This window comes from Cynara cardunculus (genome assembly GCF_001531365.2).
Source record: "Cynara cardunculus var. scolymus isolate 2C chromosome LG 17, CcrdV1, whole genome shotgun sequence".
Classification (NCBI taxonomy): Eukaryota; Viridiplantae; Streptophyta; class Magnoliopsida; order Asterales; family Asteraceae; genus Cynara; species Cynara cardunculus.
In genome coordinates, this window is record NC_037544.1 from 14547567 (window position 1) to 14556185 (window position 8619).

The window sequence follows — 8619 nt, forward strand, 5'->3', positions numbered from 1 at the left end:
CTATTTTGTGTATTTTTAGATTACGATTGAGTGTGTACTGTGTATTTTGAGTAATTTTTTGTTTATTTTGTGTATTTTTTGGTTGTATTTGTGTCGTGTTTTGAACGGATGTCTCACCGGACAAGGTGATCGGACTTTAATCCGATCAACCTTTAAACCGGTTGATGATTGTCTGGTTTAAGACTTAGGCTTTTTGTGTGGTTTTGTCTTATTGTCCGGACTTCTAATCCGGACACAATATTTTTGTTGTTCAAGTGTTTCGTGTGTTGTCCGGACTTCTAATCCGGACAATCTGTTTGATTTTTTTTTAAGTGTTTTGCTTTCAATTTTTTTTTTCATTTTTTAGTTTAAATTTTTATAGGATAATTTTTTTTTAAAAATTTCATTTTTTTTTGAATTTTTGTGTGTGTGAATTTTTTTAATTCAATTTTACTGGAATAAAATGGGTACTAATATTTTAGAATTTTTACAGGTAAATGGCGGATCCTAGACATYASTCTGACGAGGAATCTCATGTTCCCTCTGTCAGATCTGACAATATACCAGTTCATTTACCTAACCAACCCATTACCTCTGAAACACTATATCCTCAGATTCGATACCTTGAAATAAAACCGAATAAACATAACTTCTCTTTTGATATGCCAGCTGAATACCCTATCATACCAGAAATTCTGAAAGGCCACCCAATTTCTTATGCCTTATCTGCCAATACACCAGTTCCTATGGTGTACCTACAACAGTTTTGGGGTACACTTACAGCTGAAAAGGACGGATATACTATTTTTCTTCAAGGAGAGSTARACGAATATGTCAGTCGTCTGACATTAAAAAGATTAAGAAGAATACTTCGTCTTCCTGCTCCTGGATCTACTGGGTTTGAAGATTTCATCGATGAACAGTTATGCATTGATATCAAGAGACTAGGATATTCTGTTGCATTGAATTATCCTACTCAATTCAAGAGACGATTTCTACCTTCAATATGACATCTGCTTTTTTTGATCCTAAATCGATGCCTAACATCCAAAACCCAAGGAATAGATACCTGTAGCAGCACATTCCTCAAATTCTTTCATGGCATAGTATTTTCAAGACACTATGACTATGCACTTGTTATATGGAATGAACTACTTGAGCTTGTGAATGCCAAAAGGTTTCCGTCCATGGCCAGAAAGTTCGTGCCTTTTCAGAGATTCTTGCAAATGTTCATAAAGGCCATGATGAATACCAACGAAGATATCCCGGCCGATCAAATTCAGAAAAAGGGCCAACATTTTTGTCATGACCAGAATTCGGCAGCATCAAGAAGTTGAAGATTTGGATTCAATTATGCCAATTCCACCAGAATTTATTGCTCTAGCTGATCAAAATGCTCAGTGTGTCATAGACTATAGAAGAGTGATAGATCCCATAGTTCAACCAGAACTGGTTGAACTTGCTCAAGGATCACCCCATGCCTCAGCWGAGAGAGAAATAGAAGTAGAAGAGAGAGTTCAGGAACAAGGGGTACCTGAACAGGGAAGTGTGCTGAGAGAAAATGTAAGTGAGAGGGGTGAACAGGTGGGGGAGCTTCTGATCAGCAACGGACTTTAACTGTCAGAACTTCCACAGCTTCCCCAAGCTCGGAAGATACTGAATCTGATAATCAAGCAGATTCTGGTGATGAACATAATGATGATGATGATGGAGCAAATGCTCAAAATATTCTTGTTGGAACATTTGTTGACGATCTTGCTACGATCTTTCTGGAATATTCAGCTCAGCAACCTTGTTCGAGTCTACATTCTTTATCATTTAATGTTGACGAATGTGATGACTATGATCGTATTCTTCAAGATTTATCAAATGAAGGAGAAGATGAGGGAGTTGAAGTTGAAAATGAAGAGCGATTGAGARAAAGGGAAGAAAAAGAAAATGGAGAGGGTGTGAGTGGAGCAGAAAAAGAAGATCAAGCTCCTTCCCAAACCGAAACACTTAGCCAGGTAACCACATCTACTATTGACATTGATGTGTTGAATGTTAGTATTGAAGCAGACATAGCTAGCCCAGCTATGCATTTGCACACCCCTCCTATCCACTCAATTGGTTCTCAACAACCAATTGTTTCAATTTCATATGGGGATATAGCTCATATGCTAATTACTTCTCATTTGGAGAATGTAGTTATTGAAACAAGTAGGCCGCTGCCCCAGCCTACGACTTCGATTCTGTGTACCTCGAGTCTAGAGTCCATACACATAGGTACACATGAGTCAGGAGCATCTGTTGCTCCAAGTGTAGTTCTTAGTGAACTTGCCGGAACGACCAGAGTGATGTCTTTTGACATTCCACGAGGACAGGTCGGAAGTCCTACCAATTCTAACATCATGCCAACATTGAACGTAGGCACAACAGTTTTTTCAACTGTTGTTACAACTGATATTCTAAGTGAATGAGGAGTTACCTTATCTGACTTTATGTCAAGGGAATATCTGGACGGCACCCTAAAGGCTGTTCAAGAAAACTTTGACGCTCAAATAGCTAGTTTGAAAAGATTGTTGAAGGGTAAAGAAGTTGTCGAAGAAGAGCCACCATTTGTGCCATCACCACCAACTGTACCTGAACCGTCCGTACAAGATCAATCGGTGGATGAGCTGAAATCTCTCTTATATGCAAAATTGATGGCTTCTCAAAGTGAAGATGCTAAAGATGCAGATTTGGTTGGTCTCTTACGCCAACAAATTGATGTTAACCCTGTTATTAGAGCCTCAGAGTTTTTGACTTTACAAGATGTGATTAAAGCTATTTTCTCTAAAGTTAGCAACTTAATCACATCTCATACCCAAGATCTGAAACGCTCAATGGATGCACTTGTTGAAAGGGTGTCTGTACTTGAAGAAACTTGCAGCTCTCAGGCCACATCTCTTAAACGAAGACATGACGATCAGGATGATCCTGATAGTCATGAGGGGGAGAGAAAAAGACAGAGATTGGCTGAGACATCTCAACAAGGTGCAAGGATGGGTGAAGAGTCATTAGCTCAGGATGTAATTGCTGAAGGTTCTGTCCCGGAATCAGTTCGGGAAAGAATAATTGAGGCTGTTGTTATTGAAGATGACGATGTGGAGACAAGTCCAAGGATCGAGCCAATGGTTGAAAAGTCAGCGGACTCCACGGTAGAAACAAGGTTGTTAATGTACTTGTCTGCCAATGTAGGATTCAACAATGTTTTCTCTACTACTCTGGGTGGAGAGCAGGATTTTGGAGAAGATTTTGATAACATTGACGAGACAACTGGATTTTATTTTGATTTTGAAGTTGATTTAGATGAAGAAGATCCAGTTTTTCCCATTCAAGGTGATCGTCAGACTATTCCAGAATCGTCTACTGCTGCTTTACCTTATGTACCAGAAGTTTGTTTTCAAAGAGAAACTGTTGATCCTACCGAAATCTTCACGAAGAATTATATTCCTTTTCATATCAGAGCAAACTTTCCTTGTTATGATCGTGAAAGAATTCGAGAGCCGTACTTAGAAGACGTCTACTTTGGAATATTCATTCGTCACAGAAAAATGCTAAGTGGTGATAGAATTCTTGGAATCCACAAGCAGCCAAAAGAGTACCGAATTGAATATCGTCATCTTTTGAAAGCCAAGTGTCAACCAGTCAGTGAAGTACGTACCAAGCATAGAATTGTAATGATCAAACAGATAGATGCTTAGAAATTATTGGGAATTTGGTATCCTGTTTTTACAGTCACAAGACAGGATGGCCAGATTTGGAGGTTCAGCGAAGCTGACTTCTCGACCTTATATTTGGATGATCTTGAATACATGTTCTTTGAACTCAAGAACATGACAATTAGAAAGGAAGGAGAAATAGTAGCTCTTGAGGCTATCAAGAGATTCATTCGATGTCATGTAAAGTTGTCAATGGTCATAGATGTACAAATGGGTCTTGAAGACAATCAACGCATCATCAATCTCAAAAGACCAAATCAAGATTTAGAAGACATTGACGGCTATCCAGTTTACATGGTTCTAGAAAATCCAAAGTTCGGGGTCATCTACTTTGCTGAAGTTCAAGTCAAAAAGTTCATGAGGTCCAGTGAGTTGAATAAATATTTTGACGGTACGATCAAGCTAGTAAGGAGGGCACTTGATTTGAAGAGGGTGATGGACGAAAAGGCTGTTGAATCTGAACGAATGAGTTCCAAAGAAAGATACTTATTGGTCAACGCCATAAATTTTCTCGAGGAGAAGATTCAGTACAAGAATGCTTTGAGAAGGTTAGAGAAAATCCTTGGACTGCGCAAAATGAAATTCACAAGGGTCCAAACTTGAATCCAAAAGGGGAGAATGTTGGGTTCAAGTTAGTGCTTTAATATTGTATTCAAGTTTCTCCTTAGTGTAATTGTTTTATAATAGTTTAGCGTTTACTATTTCCTAGTATAAACAGTGATTTTCTTGTAATTGTCATTAACAATCGTCATTAGCAGAATTATCAAGATTAGTGCTGTAATTCTCTCTCTCTCTCTCTCTCTCTCTCAATCTAATCATCCTTTGATCATATTCTTTCTATCTTTGATGTTCATCATGATTCTTGAAGATTGCTTCATGTTTGTATGATTTCTGGACTTATCAGAAGCTGGCTCAGAGGGGGAGTTTTTTGAAATGAAAATCAAACCACAGAAGATGCCAAAACCTTTTGAAGTATTTTGTTCCCAGAGATCAATTCATCAGAACCTCTGGCGCTTCTAACAGAGGCTCTGGGGATTTGAACTGAGCAAGTACTCATCTCTCTGTGGATTTTCAAAACCGTTTAGGTAATAAAAAGGTGTAACATTATAGAAAGGCCCGACACATATCACAGAGGCTCTGTTACCCTTAGGTCTCTGACAGAACTCTCTTAATAGTTCTTGTCTATTGATATGATGCGCGTGGTTCTGTGGATAAGGGTTAGAACCAACACGCGTGTGTCAGAAAAAGGGGCGCACGTCATCAATCGCGCGTCTTCCCAACACGGCGTGTCATACCTTTTGAGCCATTTCAACCTAAAACCACTCATCACGACCTTTCATCAATAAAACGGTTCAATTCAAAATTTTCACTATAAATACCCCTTTCCCTCCAAATAAAAAACCTTTACCACACTCATATTCTCCGGCGAACCTGCAACTTGCGAACTCTCAAGTAAAACCTGCAAACATGTCTTCCTCCTCAGCTTCAGCTCAGTCCGTCAATGTTTGAAGCGACAATGAAGTGACACAGGCTCAAGCTTTGACATCTCATGCACTGTCATTTGTCCAAAACCGTTACGAGAAGGTTGTACTTGTCAAAAATCCCAACAACTACTATTTTGTTCCTTCATCAACAGGTTTTCCCGACTTCACTTTTCCATTACTAGAAATTCTTCGAAACCATCCCCTATACTATGCCCTATCAGCCACCAAAACTACCCCCGAGTCTTACATAACCCAATTCCTTCTAAGTTCTTACATAACAACCGTAGACGACATTGGCCTGAGCATCGTTGGCTACGCATCTCACCCTACAAATAATCATTAGTGCCAATGGAATTGAATGTGGAGAAATTGCGAACTGCCCTGCACTTACCCACACTGGAAACTCTTAATTTGGATGCATTTGCTGCAACCCCGACATACGAGGAATTGATTCAGTTCCTTAAATTCCATTCCTATGCGACCCAAATCGTCAAACAAACATAGTTCAAGCGCAAAGGACTTCCCCCTATTTGGAATACCCTGTTCTCGATCGTGAACTGTTGCCTGACAGGGAAGGTTGGAAGCCACGACCAGACCTCGCACGCAATGATGTCAATCGTTTATGGGATTTACTTCAACCTACGTCTAGATTACGCACAGCTAATATTTGAGGACATGGTTGGATTGATCAAGAAGAAATGCGCAACTCAAAGGGGAGAAAAGTCCAAGGTCAAGGCGCAGAACAAGGCCAAGGAAGACCTCAACCATCCTAACCTCATTCTACAGAGGTTCTTTGGCCTCGTCTTTGGAGATCTAATAGCAGCAAAGCTACCTTCTGTGGAGCCCAACGCACGTTTGTACCCATTCAAGGAATTCCACCCAACTGAGCATGAGCAAGGGTACAGAAGCCCCAGACCCTTATCAAAAGCCAATGCTCAGGTTCCTTAGTCACGAAGATAGGAAGGCCTACAGACGTGGATTCAGGAGGCCAGAACCGGTCCCTRAAACCCCTCCACGCATAGGAATCCCCCTAGGTGAGAAAATTGAAAAAATAAGAGTAGAGGGATGTATGGAGGAGCCTGCAGAGGCTGGTAAGGTGAGTGAGGCTGGCCCTAGAATCCCAAGTCCCCCACCTAAGAAGACCAAGAAGACACAGAAGGGTGTCGACTCTTCTGTGAAGAAGAAGGGGAAGAAGAGGCCTGCAGAAGAAGAGGGCCCAAGTAGTCCTCTACAGAAGCCCAAAAAGAAGAAAACCAAGAAGGCCCAACCAACAGAGGTTGTGGTCACAGAGGCTGCTGTTCCAGAGATCCCTGCAGAGGCTACTACTCCAAAGCGCAGAAGGTTGCGCAAAGTCGTTCAAGAGGAGTCCCCAACAAATCCAAGATGTTCTTTTTCACATTCAACAAGGATTCAAAGCGCCAATCGACATGACAGAGTTGGGGACAGAAGTCGTCTTAGACGAAGAAGAAGAAGAAGTGGAGTTAGGAGAGGGAGAAAAAGATACCACAGGTACACATCCTAGCCCTCCTCCCAGTGCTACCCATGCTACTAGGGGCCCTGTTCTAGAGGGATCCCCTATTGAAAAAGGCGCGCACACGCCAAGCCGAACCCAAACTAACCTCGCAGAGGACATTCTTCAGTCCTCTGTCGGTCGCACAGCCGGGCAACCACATACTACTCCTACATCCTCTCAAAAGGATGAAGGTTTTACTACAAGAGTCCCATCGCCCAAGGACTCGACACAACCAAGAGAGGCATCCGTTGCCTCTCCACACAAGAGTGACCAACCAGAATATGCTTCAGAGGCATATGTGAGAGTCACAGAGACAAAAGGTCTAGAACGCCCAATGTCCACACTCGATCCCTCTGCCATGTTAGGCTCTGAACCTACAAGGCAAGAAATCGACAGAACACGGGTAGGCTCTCCTCTTGGAGATGTACGAGGATCCCGTGGAAGTTCTCGAGCAGACTATGACAAACCAGTCGTTGAGGGCGCCTCTCGCTCCGAGGTTACTAGTTCACCATGTGTTGGTGATCTAGACTCCCAGGATGCCTATGTGACGAAGGGGGAGCTACAAACCTTCGCCACAACGGTATTCCAAAAGATGGACAAGTTGAAAAGTTTGTTCATCTCTCGCACAACGACAGAGGATCTCGCCCCCATCACAGAGGCTCTGAAGGAGTTGTCATCCACAACCGCAGAACTCAAGATGACTCTTGCAACCCTTCAGAGCTCTGTCCTACAGAAGGATGATCTTGCAGAGGTGTTCCATGCTCTCTCGCTCAACCCCTCCTCCATCCAAAAGCTGAAGTCAGAATTGACAGAGATGGCTGCCCAATTTGCTGCTGATTTCGTCTCTGCGGGCTACACAGAATACTCCAAATTCAAAGACGAAATCAAGCAAATGTTTTCTTCTGTAGTCACTTACGGTGTGGACACCAAATCCTCAAGGGCCAACATCAATCATCTAGCAACTCGCAGAGAGCTAGATGCCATGGTTGAAGCCTTAGGGGATATTGTGCGCAAACATACAGACCAACTTCTCAAAGAGGCCCGAGCCTCCAACCAGGCTATAAGAGACTGCACATCACAGCTCATGAAAGAGGGTGACACCCTTCGAAGCAAAATATTTAGAAGCGTCTCAAAGTTGAAGTGGTGACAGAGATTGATATAAGTCACGCATATGTGCTTGCAGAAGAGGTGATCAAGAAAATGAAGAAGGTGGCCACCAAGATTCTGAAGAGATTGCAGAAGGCTCCCCTAGAAACTTGCAAGGCAGAAGCCACCAAACACCATGACGATCACGGAGGTGACGACCATGATGGTCATGAGGGGGAGAAGAAAGCTGAGCCAAAGAAGTCTTCTGCCAGACCACTCAAGATAGTGGACTCTACAGCTGCCTTGTTCTCAAAAGGCAAAGAAAAGGCACAAGAGCCTAAAGACAAAAGCAAAGGCAAAGCTGTGGATGAGACACCACAGAAGGGGTCGTCAAGCTCAGAGTCGCTAGTGCAGATAAACGAAGAAGATTATGACGACCCAAACCTCCTTCAAGCATTAAAGGTGTCTCTGGCAGAGGCTCAAGCAAGAAAGGGCAGAGGCCCCATTCCCAGAGCAGGAGAAGGCTCTTCATCAAAATTCCCACAAGTCCAAGGAGAAACGTCCACGGGTACGTTCGATGCTCTGCAAGGAACCGTCAAACCTATCCTTGCAGAGGGGTCAAACTAGAGGCCAATACTTGACAAAGAGGAAGCCAAAGTGCCAGAGTCCGCCACAGTAGGAAGGGTTTCTGAGATATTCAAATCAATGAGCAAGATTCCCATGCAACAAGTACGCACAGAGCCTGTTACTACTGTGGAAGAGATTCTGATGTGGAGATACTCTGCAGTGGACACAGAGCCCCCCTATGATCCAG